Source organism: Halichoerus grypus, chromosome 4 (assembly GCF_964656455.1).
Source record: "Halichoerus grypus chromosome 4, mHalGry1.hap1.1, whole genome shotgun sequence".
NCBI classification, from domain to species: Eukaryota; Metazoa; Chordata; class Mammalia; order Carnivora; family Phocidae; genus Halichoerus; species Halichoerus grypus.
Genome location: NC_135715.1, coordinates 71,867,146 through 71,890,829, shown reverse-complemented (window position 1 = coordinate 71,890,829; position 23,684 = coordinate 71,867,146). Strand labels below are relative to the sequence as shown.

The following is a 23,684-nucleotide window of genomic DNA, read 5'->3' as shown; positions in this document are numbered from 1 at the left end:
AGGTGCCTGAGGTGATTACACCAGTTGGGGTTGACCAGAGGTTGACCAAAAGACTTCAAAAGAGTAATTGGGATAGGAAATATCCATGGGATTTGAAAAGTTTTGACACATCTTTTGGAATCTGGAAGGCCCCTGTACATGTACAGGTTTATACATATGCCCAAGAAAGACTCGAGAAAGCCCTAATCTGTCACCTCTGGCTGACACTGAGGATCTATACAAATAAGAAGAAAAGGCTAAGGCAGAGTTGTAAACTGCGTATCAGAGCATAGAAAGCATGTGTGAATACGTACACAGAACTCAGCAAAGGCTGTGAAACATATTGGTTCAAAACATTTAAAGAAATTTCTGTTTTGTCATTAGCTGACCACTAAAGCAAACTGAGCAGAGACTTAAGCAGCTGCATATGATAAACAGACTGTATAGAATTAGTCCAGGAAATGGACAAACAGCATTATCATTAACAAAAATAACAAACAGTAACAATAAACCTTTGGTGGAGAATGGAATCTGATTTTCAGAGTTGCCGTATTATTTAAAATCCAGTTTTCAACACATAACACATACAGTGAAAGAGGAAAATATAGTCCACACAAAGAGAAAAAAGCCAAATGTGTCCCTGAGAAAGTCCAGATATTGGACTTGTTAGACAAACATTTTAAATCAGTGAATATAAATGTATTCAAAGAGTGAAAGGAATTCATATCTAAAGAATTAAAGGAAAGTATGAAAATGATGTTATACCTAATAGAGAATATCAATAAAGAGAGGAATTATTAAAAAAGAACAAAACAAATTCTGGGGTTGAAAAGTACAATGACTGGAATGAAAAAAAAAAAAAAGACTAGATGGGCTCAACAACAGATTTAAAATTGGCAGAACTAAGAATTAGTGAACTTGGAAGTAAATCAGTTGAAATTATACAGTTTTTTTTTTTTTTTTTGCATAATGGAAATCCCAGAAGGAGGAGAGAGAAAGAGGCAGAATACTTGAAGAAACAATGGCCAAAAACTTGCCAAATTTCATTTAAAACATTAATCTGCATACCCAGGAATGTCAGTGCATTCCAAGTAGGATAAACACAGAGATCTACACTCAGTCAGGCTTGTCAAAAGCCAAAAAAAGAAAATAGCAAGAGAGAAGTGAATCATTGTGTACAAGGAATCCTCAATAAGATTAACAGCTAGCTTTTCATCTGAAATCATGGAAGCCAGAAGGTAGTAGGATGATGTATTCAAAGTGCTGAAAGAAAGACCAATCAGGAATTCTATATGCAGCAAAACTATCCTTTAAAAAAAATTAAGATCTCAGAAAAACCAGACTGCCCTACAAAAAATATGAAAGGGAATCTTTTTAGTTGTAACAAAAAGAAACTTAGACAATAACTCAAATTCACAGAAGAAATAAAAAGTATAAGTAAAGGTAACTACATAGGTAAACATAAAAGATAGCATAAATCACTAAGAAAATAAAAAATATATAATGAAAGAAACAACAGGGGATTTAAAGTGGTATACTAAAATATTTAACTTAAAAGAAGGCAGTAATGGTGGAATAGAGGAACAAAAAGTCATAAGACATATAGAAAACATAATAAAATGGCAGATTTAAATTTTACCAGTTATTATGTTAAGTGTAAATGGACTAAACACTCCAATAAAAAGGCCGAGATTGGCAGAATGAATTAAATAAACATGATCTAACTATATTCTCTCTACAACAGACCCACGTTATATTTAAACACAAATAGTTTGAAAGTAAAAGGATAGAATAAGCTATACCATGCAAACAATAACCAAAAGAGAGCTGGAGTGGCTATCCTAATATTGGAGAAATTGACTTTAAGTAAAATATTATTACAAAGGATAAAGTCATTACATATCCATAGAAAGGTCAATTTATCAGGAAGATATTACAGTTACAAACATATGTGCAAATAACAGCAGATTCCAAAGTATATGAAGCAAAAACTGACAGAATTGAAGGGAGAAATAGAAAATTCAACAATAACAGGAGGAGATTTTAATATCCCACTTTGTGTGTTTTTTTTTAAGATTTTATTTATTTATTTGACAGAGATACAGTGAGAGAGGGAACACAAGCAGGGGGAGTGGGAGAGGGAGAAGCAGGCTTCCCGCAGAGCAGGGAGCCTGATGTGGGGCTAGATCCCAGGACCCTGAGATCATGACCTGAGCCGAACGCAGACGCTTAACGACTGAGCCACCCAGGCGCCCCTTAATATCCCACTTTGAATAATGGATTGAAACCAGGCAGAAGTTCAACAAGCAGTAGAAGATTTGAAGAGCATTATTAACAAACTAGAACTAACAGACATTCAAAGAACACCACACATAACCACAGCAGAGTACACATTGTTCTTAATTGCATATAGAAATTCTTCAGCATAGACTATATCAGGCCATAGAATATATATTAGGTGACAGAACAAGTTTCAGTGAATTTAAAGTATTGAAATCATACAAAGTGTTTTCTGATCACAGTGGAATGATATTAGAAATCAATAGTAGAAGGAAATTCAGAAATTCACAAAATGTGGAAATTAACACACTCTTAAATAGCCAGTGGGTCAAAGAAGAAATCATAATGGAAATTAGAACATACTTTGAGGTGAATGAAAACAAAAACATAACATAGTAAAACTTATGGGATGCACTAAATCAGTGCTTAAAGGGAAATTTATAGCTGTGAATGCCTGTATTAACAAAAGGAAAAAGCAAAATGAAGACAACCTATGGAATGGGGAAAAAATATTTACAAACCATATATCTGAGAAGGGATTAATATCTGAGATATATAAAGAACTCATTCAACTCAATAGAAAAAGCAAATAATCCAATTTTAAAAATGGGTGAAGGATCTGAATAAATATTTTGCTGAAGAAGATATATGAATGGCCAACAGACACATGAAAAGGTGCTTAGCATAACAAATCATTAGGGAAATGCAAAGCAAAACCACAATGAAATATCACAAAAGTCTGTTAGAATGGCTGACATTAACAACAACAAAGAAAAGGATAAATACAAGAATGTGGAGCAAAGGGAACACATGTGCACTGTTGGTGGGAATGTATATAGTATAGCCATTATGGAAAACAGTATGGAGGTTCCCTTCAAAATTAAAAATAGAACTGCCATATGATTTGGCAATTTCACTTCTGGGAATATATCCAAAGGAAACAATTCTAAAGAAAATGAAAACACTATATTGAAGAGATATCCGCAACCCCATGTTCATAGCATCATTATATATAGTATCTAAGACATGGAAACAACCTAAGTGCCCATTATGATAAATGGATAAAGAAGTTGTGATACACAGGAATATTATTTAGCCATAAAAAGGACATCCTCCCATTTGCAACAACTTGGATGGACCTTGAGGGCATTATGCTGCATGAACTAAGTCAGACAGAGAAAGACAAATACTGTATAATCTCGCTTACATGTGGAACCTAAAAAAACAAACAAAAACAAAACAAAACAACAACAAAACTCCAAAACCCCCCACCAAACCCCAAACACCCAAACTCATAGAAAAAGAGATCAGATTTGTGGTTATTGGTGGTGGGGTGGTGGTGAGGTGGGAGGGGGGAGATTGGATGATGGTGGTCAAAATGTACAAAATGTACAAACTTGCAGTTATAAGGTAAGTATTGCGGATGTAATGTACAATATGATGACTGTAGTTAACACTGCTGTATGGTATATGAAAATTGTTAGGAGTAAATCTTAAGAGTTCTTACCAGAAGGAAAAAACTTTCTTTTTGTATCTATATGAGATGATGGATGTTAACGAAACTTACTGTGGTAATTCACAATATATGTAAGTCAAATCATTATGTTGTATGCCTTAAACTTACACAATGCCATATGTCAATTATAACTTAAACTGGGGAAAAAAAGCAAAAAAAAAAGGGGAGAGATCACAAATCAGTAATTTAACCTTTTACCTTAAGGAAGTAGAAAAAGAAGAGCAAATGAAACACAAAAAAAGTAGAAGGGAGGAAATAATAAAGACTAGAGCAGAAGTAAATAAAATAGAGAATAGAAAACAGTAGAGAAAATCAATGAACCCAAAAATTAGTCCCTTGAAAAAATCAACAAAATTGACAAACCATTAGCTGACTGACCAATAGAAAAAAAGAAAAGACTCAATTACCGAAATCAGGAATAAAAGGAGCATCACTACCCACCTTGGAGAAATAAAAAGGATCATATTATGAATAATTTTATGTCAACAAATTATGATAACCTAGATGAAATGGACAAATTCCTATGAAGACATAGACTACCAAACTGCTCAAGAAGAAATAGAAACTTTGAAGTGACCTATTATAAAATTCCCACAAGGCAAAGCCCAGGTTCATATGTCTCCACAGGTAAATTCTACCAAATGTGTAAAGAAGCCTTAACAACAGTATAGCACAATCTCTTACAGAAAATGGAAAAGGAAGGGCCATTTCCCAACTTATTGTTTGAGGCCAGTATTACTTTGGTAATAGAACCAGATAAAGCAATCACAAGATAAGTATAGTTTACCCTGGAATAATGCAGGGGTGAAGGGCACCAACCTCCCATGCATTTGAAAATCCATGTATAACTTTTGACTCTCCGAAAACTTAACTACTAATAACCTACCATTGACTAGTAGCCTTACCGATAACAGTCAACTAACACATATTTTGTATATGTAATATATATATGTGTTACATACAACAAAGTAAGCTAGAGAAAAGACAATGTTATTATGAAAATCATAAGGAAAATATATTTATAGTACTGTACTCTATTGATTGAAAAAATTGTTTGTAAGTGGACCCAGACAGTTCAAACCCATGTTTTTCAAGGGTCAGCTGTATAAACTGGTATTTCTTATGAATATAGATGCAAAAATCTGTAACAAAATACTAGTAAACTAAGCCAGCAACATATAGAAAGTTTATACACCACGACCAAGTGGGATTTATCTGAGGAATGCAAGATTGGCTTAACATGGGGCGCCTGGGTGGCTCAGTTGTTAAGCGTCTGCCTTCGGCTCAGGTCATGATCGCAGGGTCCTGGGATCGAGCCCCGCATCGGGCTCCCTGCTCCGCGGGAAGCCTGCTTCTCCCTCTCCCACTCCCCCTGCTTGTATTCCTTCTCTCGCTGTGTCTCTCTCTGTCAAATAAATAAATAAAATCTTTAAAAAAAAAAAAAAAAAGATTGGCTTAACATATGAAAATCACTGTAATATAACTTATTAATAGCATAAATCACAAAAATTGCACAATCATTTCAATAGGCATAGGAAAAGCACCTGACCTATTCCAACAGCACTTCATGATAAAAGCACTTGCAAAACTAGCAATAGAAGGAAACTTCCTTGAGCTGATGAAGGGCATTTACCAAAACCCCATAACTAACATAATACTTAATGGTGAAAGACTGAATGCAGTCCCCCTAAAGAAAAGACAAGGATGCCTAATTTTTTCACATTTATTCAACGTTGTATCAGAGGTTCTAGCCAAAGCCATTCAGCAAGAAAAAGAAATAAAAGGCATTCAGATTAGAAAGGAAGAGGTAAAACTATCTCAGTTTGCAGATGACATGATCTTATATGTTGAAAATCTTCAGGACTACACACAAAAAACTGGTAAGTTCAGCAAGGTTGCAGCATATAAGATCAATAAACAAAAATCAATTCTATATGTTTACATCAAATAATTTGAAAATGAAATAAAATTACATTTACAGTAGCATCAAAAAGAATAAAATACTTAGTAATAAATTTTAAAAAAGACATTCAAAGCTTGTACACCAAAAACTATAAATCACTGAAAGAAATTAAAGATAACCTGAATAAGTGGAAAGACATCCCCTCTTCATGGATTGAAAGACAATATTGTCCAGATGGCAGTGTTCCCCAAATTGGTCTATAGATTCAGTGCAATTCATATCTAAATTCCAGCTGCCTTTTGGGCAGAAATTGACAAGCTGACCCTGAAATTTATATGGAAATGCAAGGAACTCAGAATAGCCAGAGCAATCCTGAAAAAGCAGAACAAAATTGAAGGACTTGCATTTCCTGGTTTCAAAAGTTACTACAAAGCTGCAGTGATAAAGATAATGTAGTACTGGCATAAATAGAGTCTTATGGATCCATGGTATAAAATTGAGAGTCTAGAAATAAACCCTTACATTTATGATCATTGATTATCAACAAGGGTGACAAGACAATTTAATAGAAAAAGAATAGTCCTTTTAACAAATGGTGCTGGAATAGCTAGATATCCACAACGCGAAAGAATGAAGTTGGACCTTACTTTACACTATATACAAAAATTAATCCAAAATGGATCATTGACCTTAAGGCAAGAGCTAAAACAAACAAACAAAAACTCTTAGAAGAAAACAGGAGTAAATCTTCATGATCTTGGATTAGGCAGTGGTTTCTTAGATAGGACATCAAAAGCATAAGTGATGAAAGAAAAAAATATATAAAATGGGCTTCATAAAAATTAAAAACTTCTGTGCTTTAGAGAATATCATCAAGAAAGAGAAAAGAAAACCCAAAGAACGGGAGAAAACTTTTGCAAATCATGTCTCACATAAGAAACTTATATTCAAAATATATAAAGAATGTTTACAACTCAATATATAAAGAACTAAAAAATTGAGCAAAGGACTTGAGATGACATTTCTCCAAAGAAGTCTAATGGCCAAGGCATATGCAAAGGTAGTCAACATTATTGGTTATTAGGAAGATCGAAAACAAAAATACAATGAGATACTGCTACACAATCACTAACATGGTTAACATAAAAAATGCAGATAATTACAAGTGTTGGTAAAGATATGGAGACATTGGTACCCTATACATTGCTAGTGGGACCATAAAATGGTGCAGCCACTTTGGAAAACAGTTGCTAGTTTCTCAAATTATCAACATAGAGTTACAAGATGACCCAGCAATTCCATGCCTAAGTTTATACCTAAGAGAATTGAAAATTTATATCTACATAGAAACGTGTATACCAATATGTGCCTAATAGCTCCAAACTGGAAACAATTCCTAAACCCACTAACTGATGAATGGATAAACAAAATGTGCTGTATTCATATAATAGAATATTATCCATCCATAAAAAGGAATGAAATATTGATTCATTCAAAGTTTTAAACATTTTAACTGTGAGAAGACAGACCCAAAAGGCCACATATTGTGTGATTCCATTTATATCAACTGTCCATAATAGGCAGATTTATACAGAAAATAGATTAGTGGTTGCCAGGGTTCGTAGATGTCTGCTAATTGGGATGGGATTTCTTTGGGGGTAATGAAAATGTTCTGGAATTTGATAGTGGCAGTAGTTAAACAACATTATAAATATTTAAAACTATTGAATTGTACCCTTTAAAATGGTGGATTTTATGGTAGGTGACTTACATGACAATGCTGTTATTTAAATATTATTCATCTTGATTCCTGAGTTTTTCGGTTCCCTTTAAATTTTGTGCCTGAGGGACACCTGGGTGACTCTGTCAGTTAAGCATCAGCCCAGGTCATGATCCCAGGGTCCTGGGATTGAGTCCCACATAGGGCTCTTTGCTCAGTGTGGAGCCTGCATCTCCCTCTGCCCCTCTCCCCACTCATGTGCTTGCTCTCGCTCTCTCTCTCTGACAAATAAAATCTTAAAAAAACATAAATAAATTTTGTGCCTGAGGCAAGTGCTTGGCCTCCCCCTAGTCCTGGCCCTGTTTTTCTCTACTGGCCTTTGCCTAAGAATTCCTAAGATAGCTATATTTGAGGATTACAAACCTTAGGAGTTACATGTGGAGAACCAACAGCTGCTGGAGGAGAAGGAGAACTCCAGAGTTGACATAACTCTGAACGCAATACTCTCTGGGTTTGTAATGTAGGAGCAGACTCTGTGTATCCAGCAGGGCCATGCTCTGTGACACTGCAGTGCAGTCTTGGATGTCCGTGCTCTGGAATCACTAGGAAAAGTTAGCATCATCTTAACAGATGTTATTAGTAAGGAAGAGAAAAGTTATACTCATAGAGTAGCACCGTTCAATGGAAATATAATGTGAGCCACATATGTATTACGCTTTTCTAATAGCCACATTAAGAAGACAAAAAGAAACTTATTAATTTTAACACATTTTATTTAACCAAATATATCCAAAATATTATCATTTTAACACGTTGAAATATTTTATATTCTTTTTGTCATACTGAATCTTCAAAGTCAAGTGTGTATTTTAAACTTACAGCACATTCCAGTTCAGATTAGCCACATTCCAAGCGTCCAGTAGGAACATGTGGCTAAGTGGCTATTGTACTGATGGTTATGGAGTTGTTTTTATAAAATCAGATTCAAGAGACACACTGTGGTGTCCTGGTTTTGAGTTGGATCCAGGTTCAAATTCTGGCTTTGGCTCTAACACTGTATTCTTAAAACATTTGCTGATAGCTATTCTCAAAAGTTATATAGTCCATATCTATGAGCAGACATGTAATAATGGAGACAAGTAAAGTCTTACTTTATTGTTCTAATTACTATAAGGCCCATCAGAGGAAGTGGTCAGTTCTACCTGGGTTGGGGCCGGTGGTGGTCAGGAAGAGCATCATAAAGAGGTAAAGTTTGAGCTCCATCCTGGAGCATGAGGTAGATGAAGGGCAAAAACAGAGTCAGGGAGGCTTAAAATAGTACTGCCCAGGAAATTGCTTAGAAGGTTGCTTCAGCCAGAGCATGGGTATGAATGGGTGGCTGAAGGAGTGATGTGCTTAAAGTAGAGTCGGGGGCCATGTTTTTGGAGGGTACCTGTGAAGGAGTTTAGAATATATTACATATTTAGTAGGTGCCTACTAAATTTGAACCACTAAAGAACTCATAAGAAGGAAGTCACGAGGTAACATTTGTTCTTTGTCACTTTAGCATCCTGGGCTAGTCACTTGACCTTCAGACCGGCCCCTTAGTCACCTCTTTGAGAAACTGGGATACTGAAATCTCTTTAGAGAGTTGTTGTGAAGATTAGGTAAGTGAACTAGCATATGTAATGTGTCTCATGGTCTAGCCCAGACTCTTGAATTGAGACACTGCTTCTCTGGTAGTTTCCATCTGTTACCCCAGCACTGGTTCTTCAGTGTGGCCATGCTCCAGAGTACCCAGGGAAAGCTTTCCAAAAAAGTAAACTCTTAAAATTCAGGAATAAGCATCAGGGTAGTTCCCAGGAATCCCCGTGTTTAACAGATTCCTTCAGTGATGATTGTGCAGCCACCTGTTTCAGTTTTGTACGTGTGTGCAGGGTTCACTTTCCCAGTCCTTTCATTGTGATTGTTTTCGTACTTTGAATAAATGGATTGGATGGTTTATCTTAGTTAACGTTAATGTTATTTCATATGTTCTTCCATGGTTTTGGATGTGGTTTTGATCAAACATTCTCATTGCTGTGTAGTATTCCATTGTGCACTTTACTGTAATAAACACTTGGTTACATCAGTTATAAATTGAACACAATTGGTTTTTCCAAGAATACTGTTCTGACTCTAAACCAAATTTATAAGCAGCTGTCTGCTAATAGAGATGCACACCAATTCCTTGACTTTATGTCCTGTTGTTTGAAAATATTGTCTGTAGCTCAAAACCAAGATCAAATTGATGTGATTTCTGAATTTGAAAATTATGCTTTAGGGTTTTGTGTTTTTTGCTCAATCCAAAAATGAACCATTCTGTGTGGAGAAGGTATGGTTGCTTGCAATTTCTCTGTTCATTTTGTCCTTTTATATGAATTCAAAAAATATTTATTAATTTTACCTACCATTTTAACTAAATTTAGCTTTCCCTTTCTTTTTAAAACTTATTATTCAAGTACAATTAACAGTGTTATATTAGTTTCAGGTGTACAATTTATTGATTCAACAATTCTATACATTTCTCAGTACTCATCAGGATGAATGTACTCCCCTTCATCTGTTTCACCCATCTGTCCAGCTGCCTCCCTTCTGGCAACCACCAGTTTGTTCTCTGTATTTAAGAATCTGGTTTTTTTTGTCTCTTTTTTAAATTTTTCATTTGTTTTGTTTCTTAAATTCCACACATGAATGAAATCATGTGGTATTTCTTTCTCTGATTGACTTATTTCACTTAGCATTATACCATCTGGTTCCATCCATGTTGTTGCAAGTAGCAAGATTTTATTCTTTTTATGGCTGAGTAATCACTCTGTGTGTGTGTGTGTGTGTGTGTGTGTGTGTATGTACCACATCTTCTTTACCCATTCATCTATGAGTGGACCCTTGGGCTGCTTCCATATCTTGGCTATTGTAAATAATGCTGCAGTAAATATAGGGGTGCATATATCTTTTCAAATTAGTGTTCCCATTTTCTTTGGGTAAATATCCAGTAGTAGAGTTACAGGATCATATGGTAATTCTTCTTAAAAGCTTTTGGCTGCATAATATTCCATTGTATATATATATATACCACATCTTCTTTATCCATTCATCTGTCAATGGACATCTTGGCTCTTTCCATAGTTTGGCTATTGTGGACATTGCTGCTATAAACATTGGGGTGCACATACCCCTTCAGATCCCTACATTTGTATCTTTGGGGTAAATACCCAGTAGTGCAATTGCTGGATCATGTGGTAGCTCTATTTTCAACTTTTTGAGGAGCCTCCATACTGTTTTCCAGAGTGGCTGCACCAGCTTGCATTCCCACCAACAGTGCATGAGGGTTCCTTTTTCTCCACATCCTCACCAACACGTTGTTTCTTGTGTTTTTGATTTTAGCCATTCTGACGTGTGAGGTGATACCTCACTGAGGCTTTGATTTGCATTTCCCTGATGATTAAGCATCTTTACATGTCTGTTAGCCATCTGTATGTCTCTTTGGAAAAATGTCTATTCATGTCTTCTGCCCATTTTTTGATTGGATTATTTGTTTTTATTTGGTGTTGAGTTATAAATATAGTCTTTTTATATAGGACTCCAAGGCGTTAGGTAACACCTGTTCCCCTTGTCTTTTATGTCAGCTTCCCTGTTTTGCCTGCTGATGTTCGGCAGACCCTGTTCTGATCTCAGTGGTAATTACCAGTGGCCTAGGGCTCCTCTGTATGAGGTTGACCAGTTGGTTCTTAGGCAGCCTCTAGCTCTTCAGAGTGGGTTTGCTTAGTTATTACCTGGTAGCTTCCACACATGCATGTATAGTCTTCACATACCTTAGCTAGCACTCCTTAACTATGTTCACACTCTTATTCCATCACTATATTAACGTAATGTCATTTTCTAACTCTCTTTCACAATGGGTGGTGGAATTCCAACTGGTCTACTAATTCCAGGCTGTTATATTTGCAGTAGCTCTCTATCTTTGGCGTACCTATTATAATAATAATGATTTCTGTTCTCTGCTACTATTAGTGCTATCATTTAGCTATTGCCATCATTAACACATATACCTTCAACATTATAGTGGTCCACATTATATCGTAATATCTCTGTTTAAAAGGGAAAGTTGGTACTAGAACAGTGAAGAGTGCCTCTGAAGGTGGAATTTATGCATTTCTCCACACGCATTTCCTTCATGCATTTCCTCTCCTGGTCTTAATGTGTTTTGAAATTCTGATTGGATATGAACAGAACAATAGGTTGCACCTAACACGTGAACCAGGACTCTGCAGTCAGAATGCAGATTTTGACCCTACGTCCTTTCTTCAGATAATTAATTTTAAAAAATAGGGAATGTGAAATAGATAAATGGTACTAAAAAGAGTTCAAAAAGTTTATTTTGCAATTGGCTGCTTGTTCTTGCAACAAAACAAAACAAAACAAAACAAAGCAGCTTATGTAGGCTGCTCATTTAATGGGTCTCCTGGTAAGAGGGAAATCATTTAAACTGTCTCTACTCCATCTCAGAAGAAAATACATTGTGTAAAGAGATAAATTTTTGTATCTAGGGTATTCACATGGCCTCTATTCTGTTAGTCTGTAGTTCCAATAGTGTTGTGTATGCCTGCATTACGTCCTTAGTGCTGGGGGTGGCTGTGATGGTGGTGTGCTGGTGGTGGTGTTCATGACAGTGGTGGGCTGGCATGGGAGTGCTGGTTGTGGTAGCTCCTGAGATAGATGAGTTGCTGAATATGTTCGACAGAAGTAAATTTTCCCTTCTTTCCATCTGGACTTGGACCTGTTTAATTTTCCCAGTGTGGTGTGATGCTCGCCACCACGTAAGTACTGCCTTAGTGAGTGGGCGGCCCTTCCGCTCTCCTCCCCCTGCCTCTTGTTCCTCACTTACTCTGACATGCTTTCCCTTTGGCCCTCCCTTCTTACAGATCTGCATTCTTACCATCACCTTTTGCGTTCCAGCCCTCAGCTGTCCTCTCTGCCACATTTGTACTCTTGGAAAAGGCTCTTAATGTTGCAAGGAGGAAGCGGAGAGGGAGTTGGCAGTAAATAGACTGGGTTGGAAAAAAGAATCGAGGAGGATACACTCAGTCCCCTCCAAATACCAGAGGCAGTTCACTTGTTATCTTTTAGGTACCATGAAGATGTCAGGTTGTAATGGATACCGGCAATGCCCAAACTACTGAGGCTGCTTAGGAAAGGACATGTGCTGAGCAATAGGTAGTTGTGAAGATTTAGTTGTTTTCCAGTCCTACCTTTTTTTTTTTTTTGGCTTGGAAAAATGCTGAAATTATCAGGTTTTGAGGTAAACAATGGTTGGATATCACCAATTTTACATGACTCGGCCTAATAATAGCAGGCATCCTGTGGCATCTACTGCAGTAGCGTCTGGGAGGAAAATCTGTGTTTTTTCTACCACCTAAAACTAGTCTTGCTGGACAAGTTAGGAAAGTAATTTTTGCTGTTTTTTTTTGAAATACAGTTTTATTATAGATTTAATTAATATTACTATTGTTAATATTGTGGGACTCATGGGGTGCCTGCGTGGCTCAGTCAGTTGGGCATCTGACTCTTGGTCTCAGCTTGGGTCTTGATCCAGGGTCGTGAGTTCGACTCCTGCAGTAGGCTCTGTGCTGAGCGTGGAGCCACTCAAGAAAATATTTTGGGACTCGTAGTTCCTCTTCTTCATTTTTTTTCTGAATAAGAAGGAAATAAGAAATAACAAAGTGTAAATTTGGTGTCATTTAAGAAAATTAGGAACTACTAAACACACATAATTATTCATGCATCAGAGGTCTTCTTCCCCTGACAAGAGCCAAGTCTTAAATTCTTAAGATACTTCATTTATATGGTGTATTTAAGAATCAGTTTTCAGATCATTAATTTCTTGAGGGATTAAGAAAGAAAGAAAATTGAAGTCATGTATTCATTGAGGATTAATCTGAAAATAAGATGAAGTATCTCTGAAATCCGAGACACAGCCAATGGAAAAATGGTGAGTTCATGAAACAACTCCACTTATGAAGAGTTTGTGGTACAATTACTGCATAGATTCGAGCACTCCTGAATTAACTTTATTGTTTCAGGGAGAAGCAGTATTACCACGAAGTAACTGGTTATGCTTTCCTAAATCTGTCTCCTTTCTTCTAAGCTTTCCTCTGTCTTTTGCTTTTTAAGGTTTCCATACCTGGACTGTCAACTAGGGCAAATTGTCACCAATGGCAGTAAAACTCGTTTTCTGGGGGTCAAGGTGAGTTTATGTGGCTCTCTATTATTATTTCATTTGACTTGGGTTCCTGGCACTCAAAGGAAATAGCTGGTGGTAAATTTTTGGTAAATATTATCAATGAAAAAAGTCAATTAAAATGAATTCTGATATGGAAACTTACTTTAATTCTTCTTTTTAAAAAATATGAGAAATCTGGGGTGCCTGGGTGGCTCAGTCAGTTGAGCATCTGACTGTTGATTTTGGCTCAGGTCATGATCTCAGGGTCATGAGATTGAGCCCTGTATCAGTCTCTGCTCAGCATGGAGTCTGCTTGAGATTCTCTTTCTCCCTCTGTTCCTCCCCCTGCTCACACATGCTCTCTCTCTCTCTCCCAATAAATAAAATCGTTAAAAAAATGTGAGGAATCTATTCAGATATTGATGAAACTCAAGTTCAAGCAACATGGTTGTTAATGATGTTAAATTTGTGGAATGTGTCTATAATGGATATCTCTTTCCTAGCAGTAATTAATCTGGGACAACAGGTTATTGTTTTATTGTTAACATGTGTTTAGTAATATCAGTTAACAGAAATAGGACAAGAGGATGCAGTTAGTACTTAAGGGCTTGCTTTGAGGAGAGGATGTGCTTGATAGCTGAAATTATTGAGAGAGAAAGCCCAGATTGGTGTGGGGGGTAGTTAATGCAGTGCAAACAGAGTTTACGAAACCAAGAGCAGATGCTTTAGTGAACAGCCAAGACCACAGAAAGTTTAAAATGTTTGAGAGAAGCTTTTCCGAGGGCTGCTGCTGTCCCATATGGCATTTTGTGCAAATTAGACAAAGGCACCCCTTCCGTAGACATTTTACTTCCATCTGATGGAAAATCATCGAACTATACTGATTTTTAGAATAAGACACTTTCTTGCCATATGCTGGAAAACTATAATATAAATAATTAAATTACCCATCTTTAAACCCTCAATGTTGTAACAATGATACACAGTGTTTGAAAGAGCAGAGATGCTAATGATGCGATTGGTGCTCCCTTAAATGTGGTGGATTTGCATAGTGTACAACTTGAACAACTGCCGGGCTGGCTCTGCTTTGTTGGGATTCAATTCAGGGTAGACTCTAAGGAAAGGAAGCTTGTTATTAAGTCTGGTCATTGGGGACAGAGGAGAGGAACAACAGTGTGGGGTATGGCTTTCACTGGACACTTGGGTGACATGGAAGAAACTTATCAGAGGGACAGTGGCTTCTGTAGTTTTGGAGGCCAGAAAGGGTAGCCTGAGCTTTCTAGGGGTAAAACTAGAAAAGGAAAACCTAAACTTGTATGTTTTAAATCAAATTTAGGATGAGTTCCTGTGATTTAGTGGTATAGAGTATGTACTTTCTGAGTCCCACCATTACTCAAGTGGGCTTTATTCTGTAGATTACCACTTCTGTGATGGTTGTGTTCTCAAAGACTATTTAAACTTGAGTTTTTTTTTCCCCTGGTTAAAGGGAGTTGCTTTCAAAATGTTGAGGGTGTTCAAAATGGTTGGTTCTTCCCTACTTAACAGATTTTTCTTATTTTTATTTTATTTTTTTAAAAGATTTTATTTATTTGTCAGAGAGAGAGAGAGCATGCGAACAAGCAGGGGGAGCGGCAGAGGGAGAGGGAGAAGCAGGCTCCCTGCTGAGCTGGGAGCCCGATGTGGGGCTCGATCCCAGGACCCCGGGATCATGACCTGAGCTGAAGGCAGACGCTTAACCGGCTGAGTCACCCAGGCGCCCCTTTAACAGATTTTTAAATTAATCTTCTGATGAGACAAAAAGCTGTTAAGTTGATGTTAATGGGTAGATATTGATTGGTAAATACAGGGTAAGGAGGATGCAGCGGTATTTTAGGGTGAGAGATAGGGCTGCAGGTAGAGAAGGTGGCTGATAACTTATGTGTTATTGAGGACAAGAAGAACAGATATGGGAAAAAACTTAATGCGGTGTGGATAGATGGTAATGGCTGTAGAAGTGGTCAGGATGTTGGTGGCAGCTGCAGGGGCCCTGGTGGAGGGATGGCGGCAGCCGCCATGATGTTGACTCCTCTGAGGGAGGAAATGGAAGGTGGAGAAGATGCCAGGTCATGGAAAGAAAATACGTGGCCTGAGAAGAAGCTTTTGCTTCCTCGGTGCTGTTGACAGAATTGATTGGAGGGCAATTCAAGGAGCTCCTTTTTGTGGAATGCCAAGCTAGTTTTCTTATTGTATCATCTACCCATCCCTTCTTCCCCCAAAGGATACCATTTACTTTAAGAATAATGATAAAGAGACCTCAGAGAGTCATTATAATTCCAGTGAACATTGATGTTTATTTCCCATACCCCTGCTCACGGCCCACCTTTCTTTCCTGTGTGTGTGTGTGTGTGTGTGTGTGTGTGTGTGTGTGGTGGGGGTTTGATACTCTGAATACAGTAGAGAAACACATGATCCATTCAGAGAACCATGTGGGTGATTTGGGGGAAGATGCCCTGATATTATTTACATCTGAAACCTTTCTTCCCCACCCCTGTCACACATACACAATCCATGTTTTGAAGAAAGATATGTGGATTTTTTTTTTTTTTCGTGAGTGGAGGGAGCAGAAGGAAAATGGGTAAGTGGATAGAAGGAGGCTTTTATGAACCAGTACCCTCCTCCCCCAGGTAATTGATTAGATGTCTGTTTCGCTTTGTGGATATTAGGTCTGATTTTTTTCTTTGCCTTTGGAATACCAAGGAAAGAGTGGGAGTAGGAAGATGTTTTGTGGTCTAGCACTTGGCACCTGTGATATTAAGCTAATAAGTTTGTAGTTCCATTTTCCTTACCTTTCATTAGGGAGAATGATATTTGCTGTTAGAAAATGCTGAGGAAGTCTTTGTGTAAACACTAGCCTGACAAATGTTAAAATGACACAGAATCACGTCTTTAACAACAATGCATCATTCTCATTGTCATTAATCTCCATAATTTTTGGATTAAAGCAGTTTATCACTACATGATCCAAATAATTATCTTGATTATTTTAAATCAGAGGTTCTTTATGTTGATTATCTAAAGATTTACACACTCTGCTCTAAGAGAGATTTCGACATAAAGAGTAGCTTTTTAAAAAAGGGATGTTAGCAGGTCCTCATGTGCTGGAGGTGGTTTTATTAGGTGTCTAGCGCCATGTGCTTAATGTCTGCTTAATGGAGTAGAATCATTTGACAGTGTTTAAATGCTAATAATATGTGACACATAGTGAGCGGTCACTTGCTCCGGTGCTGTGTGGAGCCCAGCGCACTCGTTTTTCTCGGTTTCTCCTTAAACACCCTGTGAGGATGCCATCGCCGTCATTTTCCAGCTGGGGCGTGCAGCCAGCCGTGCCCTTCACCATGATGTTTGCTGCACTACCTCTCTGGACGCTTGACGAGATCCAGTAGACTCCTAAAAGGGTTTTCCCTTTCTCAGACCAGCCTGTCTCAGCCCTCATAATATGAAGCCTGATAGCTTCATACACAGAATTGCTTTGAAACTGAGCAAACAGTTCTATCATTAGAGGGCACCAGCTGAACAAGGCCAGCGGAATCCTAAAAATAAATTTGCACCACATAATGAGATGTGAGGGAATTGTCGGTTACAATTTGTTTCCCAGAGACCTTAGAGATTTTTAAAGAATATATTGGGGCTTCTTTTCCCCCCCGCCAAAGAAGGTCCTGTGATTCTAAAATATCGAAATGTCAGATAGGACTGAAATATCCTCAGATTTTTGAGGATGTGAAGAAACTCAGCAGTGTGTGTGTCTTATTTTCTGCTTTAGCATTATTTTGAGGAATAGATTAGAAGCCCCAGGGTCTTAGAGTCCATTATTTCAGGGAAGGTGAGGTTAATATTTTTTTCCATATCTATCTTTTCCTTAGAAAACACAGGAGAAGAGGAGGCCAGACACATGTTAATATTTAAATCCATAGATCCAGAGCCCAGAATTTTAGGAAATTGGTTGTTGGGGCGAGGAGAGGCAGAGTCAGCAAATGTCACGTGGTTGATCCTGTTAAGATGATAGAAACTATGTAGGTTTCTTTGTTGTCTGTTATATGTGCAGAAGACCGCACATTTTTCCATGCACTGCTTGCTTCTACTGTTAGATACATACTGCTGTCTGGCTCTCTAGCTGGGAGTTAAAGCTGTGTTCTGTTGGAGGCGAGGCCAGATTTTATTAAACTAGGTCATCAGGGCACACACACACAGGGGCCTGGATCACACTAGCACTGTGTCATCTTTGGTAATTAAATGGGTAAGCACGCCAGTAGGCAAACGAAATGGCTTCCCTCCTGCTATTCGAGGCAGATAGCAGGGAGCTGGGTAATACTGGAACACGTGTCCAGTTAATGATGAATTATAATGGGGATCCTGGAAGAGTTCCTGTGATACTCCCTTTATGTCAGATGGGTTCATTGTATTTAAAATCATCACAGAAATTACAGAAGAATTAAAAATGGATGGGTTATTCAGATGTTTTATGAGTTACTTCTAGTACATTTTAGTACAATGTGGATTCCTCCCACCCCTTTCCTCTTGGAAACACTGAGAACCCGAGCTGACATCAGCCATTTGGCAGGGGTTTCCTGGGGCAGCAGCTTGGGACCTTGTGTAGAGAGATCAGCTGGAGATCCATTCCTTGTTCTTCTTCTGAAGGTTGAGTTTGGTTCTGTCTAATGATGGGAGAATGAATTAAATGACTTTTTAAAAAATGGCTTTTTACGATTTGCCTTTGCCTGAAAAGGATTTTGCATTTGACTTTTCATCATATTTTTATAGTTATTATTCATTGCACTTAGCATCCTGATCTTTTAAAATGCTGTGTGTGTGTGTGTGTGTGTGTGTGTGTGTATGTGTGTGTAATGTTCAGCTGCTAGGATGAGGATACTCCCCTCAGATGCCAGGATAGGCAGAATGGCCTTTTCAGAAGTGGTTGTGGACCTGCATAGGTTGGGGAGCAGCCTCGGCCTCTGGGTGGCAGGGGGAACAGGGGTCTCCAGCATTTTCTGATCTTGCTCCTGTAGGCCCTGCTCATCACTGGAATGTAAACTCCACGAGGGCTGGCATTTGTCTCTTCACTCCTGTTTTCCTGGTACATCCACCACTGAACATCTGACACATGCTGGGCGTTCGGTGAATGTTTGTACAGTGAGTAAGGCAGCCTAGAAGCTGGCAGCTCTGGGAAGTGGAATTCTTTTTCTTCCATCTCAATAGGAGATGCACATAGTCCTCTTATTCTTTCTGCAGCAGAGACCTAGTGAGAGATCAAGGCAAGATTTAAGCTTCACTTAAGAAACTGGAGAGAGGGACGCCTGGGTGGCTCAGTCGTTAAGCGTCTGCCTTCAGCTCAGGTCATGATCCCAGGGTCCTGGGATCGAGTCCCACATTGGGCTCCTTGCTCAGTGAGGAGCCTGCTTCTCCCTCTCCCTCTGCTGCTCCCCCTGCTTGTTCTCTCTCTCTCTGACAGATAAATAAAAATCTTTAAAAAAAAAAAAAAACTGGAGAGAAGCAATCCTTTATTCATGGCATAGAACTTACTCGGTGCCAAGTACTGGCTTTGCAGGAGGGTCCCTGATAAGTTGGATTCCTCATTATGCTTTTTTGTATATAGCCAGCTTGTTATGTTTGTCACTTGGAACTAGACAGGTCATGGGCAAGCCGTGATGAAGGATGCTGTGGAGTTTGGTGACACTCTGGGTCGTATCTTCGCATTTTAGAGTATGTGACCTGACTTGCATTACAGTTTCCTTCCCTTACAGTGGGCTAGCACCTGTCCTGTAGTTCTGGAAGGATCCAGTGAAGTAACAAGGGAGAGTGCCCAATAATGTTACAGTGCTGGGCACAAAGGAAATGTTGTGTTCCCTTCCAAGTAAGACCGTATTTAAAAGTCTCCTTTGGAGGCGCCTGGGTGGCTCAGTTGTAAAGCGTCTGCCTTCGGCTCAGGTCGTGATCCCAGGGTCCTGGGATCGAGCCCCACATCGGGCTCCCTGCTCTGCAGGAAGCCTGCTTCTCCCTCTCCCACTCCCCACTCCTTGTGTTCCCTCTCTCGCTGTCTCTCTGTCAAATAAATAAAAAAAAAAAAAAAAAAAAAAAGTCTCCTTTGAGAAGCTGACATTTCTAGACTTGCTAAACTTACATTTAAAAAAAAAATACATAGTTTTTCCCCAGCTCCTTTCTCAAAATAGGACGTATTAAAGAGTCCTATACAGGAGTATGGCTGTTCAAGTTACGATTTGTCACCAAGGAGCCTGTTTATGCATTTACATAACTGTGCTGATCTGAACTAGTTTGTTAATGAAACAACATTCTTAAGTGTGGAAGCCTGTGGAAGCCACGTGAGAGCAGACCATGGGGAAATCTAAACTAAGTTTTGAGGTCTACCAATCCAGGGCATCTTTCTTCTCAGAGTTTAATTTAGAGGAATAGTGATTTTCTGTAATAACTAAAATGCACGAAAGAATTAGATTGGAAACACTTGGCCAGTTGTAAATTCTAAGATGTATTTCAGTTCACGGGAACATTTTAATGTCAACCAAAATGCACGGATATACTTCTGAGTCCATCCAGTCAAAAGCTGTATGTGTCCTTTCAATATTTTAGTTCTGTTCTTTTTTCTCTTTAAAAGAAATTAAATTATCTGGGCAGGTTCATCCCCACAGACTATGATAAATGTGCAAATAATATGCCACTTATGGTGGATTTTTAATAGACTGCTTGTCAGAAGAACTCATGTTTTCTTCCGCTTCATGTAGAAGCAGTTCTTGTTATGCATTCAGAAAACAAAGCAGTCTTTCATTTATTAAGAAAATGCACACTTAAAAAAACCAATGAATTTTAATAGGAAAAGGGTATTAGGACTCATCATCTTCCTAAAAGGCAGACATAACAGAAATGGTAGTCTGTGGAGCTCCTAGCTTCATCAGTGCCTTGCGTAGTATGCATCCCTCTACCCCATACTGTAATTATTTACAAATATGTGATTTCCTTACTGGACACTATGCTTCTTCACTGGCGTGATCCATGTGTCATTCACTCCAGTGTTATTTGACACAATGCCTTGCACATAATGGGCCTTAGTAAATATTCGGTGGATAAAAACGTCTGAGCAAAGCACAGAGGGCTGGATTCATTGTTTGTGGTTCTCATCATTTAAGATGGGAATGGTGTGGAAGAGTTGACGTCCTTAGATCCTGGGTGAGCCACTGCAGTGGCCTGTATTTAGGATGGTGAGAGAAGTCTGCCAGCAACTCAACCTAAGGTAACTTTCTTGAGAAAGTGGGGATATGTTGAAATAGGCATGAACAGGTTGGAGTTTCTGTAAATAGAGTCAATATCATTAGAATTTTTTGATGGTGTTTTCATTCTCCTTGTTGGATCTAGTGCAAAAGAGAAGGTGGGGATGAGTGTGGAATCTACAGTTTTGCCTCTCAGAGGGAAGAGACAGGGACATGGGACATGGGAGCCCTGAGAGGGAAGAAGGACAGTGACCGGTCCAAGAGAAAAGACAAAAGGACCCACTGTCAGGAAGGAGTCAGGAGATGGACTCAGTAGGATATCAGGCCTACGGTAGATTCTAGAAGACCTTAAAAATAACTTTTGAGACTTTTAAGACTTCTTTTGATTTTGTCGCCATCTTCCTTGTTTGTTATTTGTACTGTGTCTTTTGTCTTGTTATTGCTCTGGCAAATGCTAGGGAATCAGTAAGGAGTTGGGAGGGTGGTTTTGCAGGGCAGGCCTCGTTTCTGTGCCATCTGAGAAAACCAGGAAGCTTCCCTGAAGATCAATGCCACTTTGGAGTTACACTTTCTAATGCCAGCTGGGCCCCGTATCACTGCAGCGTCTAGGTGTCCACTGTCTGCAAAGCTCAGCCTTGGGAGGAGAGCAGGAGTGAGAAGTACAGGCAGGCCTTCTCCCATGGCAGATGCTGGCATTTACTCACCTGGGCCTTCTGCCTTGGCGGGGCTTAGCCCTCACATAATTTGACCACCCCATATATGACCTACAGGGGAACGCTCAGAATCCTCAGCAGAAATGCAGGGCCCTTTGCACACTCCATGTTTTATCTACCTTTCCTGCTACCTCTTTTTGTAGTTCAGGCGTATAAGTATTTATCGAATGTCTGCTTTGTGATACTTACTATGCTAGATACTGAAAACAGAAAAGAAATAAAATTCGGTTTCCATTTTCTAAGAATTTAAATCTGGTGGGATAGACCAGTATGTAAACAATGGTTTAAAGCAATGTTACAGGGGAAGCATGGAGGTGGGACTCACAGGTCACCTCTTCTCCATTCTTCCTAAGCCTCTTACAGTTACTATGTTTGGGGATCAATCAGTATTGATTTGATATTGGTGTTTTATATCTATACTACTGAATGACAACAGTTGCTGTACTGAAAAATAATTTTAGCTGCTGTAAGAGCTGTAAGAGTCAAAAGAAATGAATTCTACACAGTGGTTGGTATCTAGTGTGGCAGGACAAGAGACTAATACAGTTGACCCTTGAACATGTGGGGGTTAGGGATGCTGATCCCCCTGTGCAGTTGAAAATCCATGTGTAACTTTTGATTTCCCCAAACTTAACTACTAATAGCCTGCTGCTGACCAGAAGTTTTACCAATAACATAAACAGTTGATTAACTTGTATTTTGTGTGTTATATGTATTATATACTGTATTCTTACAATAAAATAAGCTAGAGAAAAGAAAATGTTATTGAAGAAATCATAAGGAAAATACATTTGCAGTCCTGTGCTGTAAAAAAAATCCACATATAATCAACCTATTCAGACCCATTTTGTTCAAGGGTCAACTATATTTTGGAAATATTTTCAATAAAAGGGGGTGTGATTGTTGAGTTTAAAGAAAATTGAGTAGAAGAGTATCCCAGTAAGCTTTGCATTAATTATCACTTGAGAATATTCTAACCCTTTTTTCTCCATCAATCTCTCTGCTATTGATAAAAGAATATTTTTGGCCTGAATGGTCTAGATCTCAATGGGGATACTTTTGCTGTCTCTCTCAGGGGACACTTGGCAACGTCTTGAGACACATTTGGTTGTCACAACTGGGAGTACTATTGGCATCTAGTGGGTGGAAGCCAGGGATTCTAAAACACAAAGGACAGTCTCCCACAAAGGATTTTCTGACCAAAAATATCAGTTGTGCCAAAGTGGCAAAATTCTGGTCTGAATGAATGGCCTATTTTGCTCATGTTCACTAGAGAATTTTACAAGACCCCACATCAAGTGTGCCCAAAAAGATATTTAAAAAGATGATTTTGAACAAAAGGGGGAGTTGGAGGGCTACATTGCATATAGGATGATTAGTAGTGATTTTTCACTGGTGACCTCTTTTATTTTATTTTGGCTTTTCCTGCATCCTTTTTTTTTTTTTAATAACAAGCTTTCTTAAAATTGAAGCATAATTGACATAATATTTTATGAGTTTCAGGTGTACAACATGGTGATTTGATATTTGTATACATTGCAAAATGATCACCCTGATAAGTCTAGTTACCACTGTCACTCTACAAAGTCAACACATTTATTAACTATATCCTCCATGCTGTACATTAATCTCCATGACTTATTTATTTTATAACTGGAAGTTTGTGCTTCTTGATCCCTTTCACTTATTTTGTATCCCCCACTAACCTCCCTCCCCTCTGGCAACCACCAGTCTGTTCCCTGTATCTAGGAGTCTATTTTGTTTTGTTTTGTTTTTTATATATAAAAATTCATTTATATAAATGAAATCGTATGGTATTTGTCTTTCTCTGACTGACCTATTTCACTTAGTATAATATCCTCAAGGTCCATCCATGTTGCAAATGGCAAGATTTCATTCTTTTTATGGCTGCATAGTATTCCATTGTGTGTGTGTGTGTGTGTGTGTGTGTGTGTGTGTGTGTGTTTATACACACCACACCTTCTTTATCCATTCATCTGATGATGGACATTTGGGTTGTCTCCAAATCTTGGCTTTAGTAAATAACACTGCAATGAGCATAAGGGAGCATATATCTTT

At 38.4% G+C, this 23,684-nt stretch overlaps 1 protein-coding gene across 11 annotated transcripts in view; it reads left to right on the top strand.

Moving 5' to 3' along the window:
• The window catches only part of MTUS2 (microtubule associated scaffold protein 2), a 584,469-nt gene that overhangs the window by 11,853 nt on the left and 548,932 nt on the right, over positions 1 to 23,684 (top strand). For 9 of the 11 annotated variants that reach the window (XM_078070524.1, XM_078070516.1, XM_078070521.1 and 6 more), the window contains exon 2: positions 13,591 to 13,663. The exons of the other annotated variants lie outside the window; for them this stretch is intronic. The gene's annotated coding sequence lies outside the window, so the exon portion shown is untranslated. The remainder of the gene's footprint in view (positions 1 to 13,590; positions 13,664 to 23,684) is intronic. 11 annotated transcript variants of the gene reach the window in all.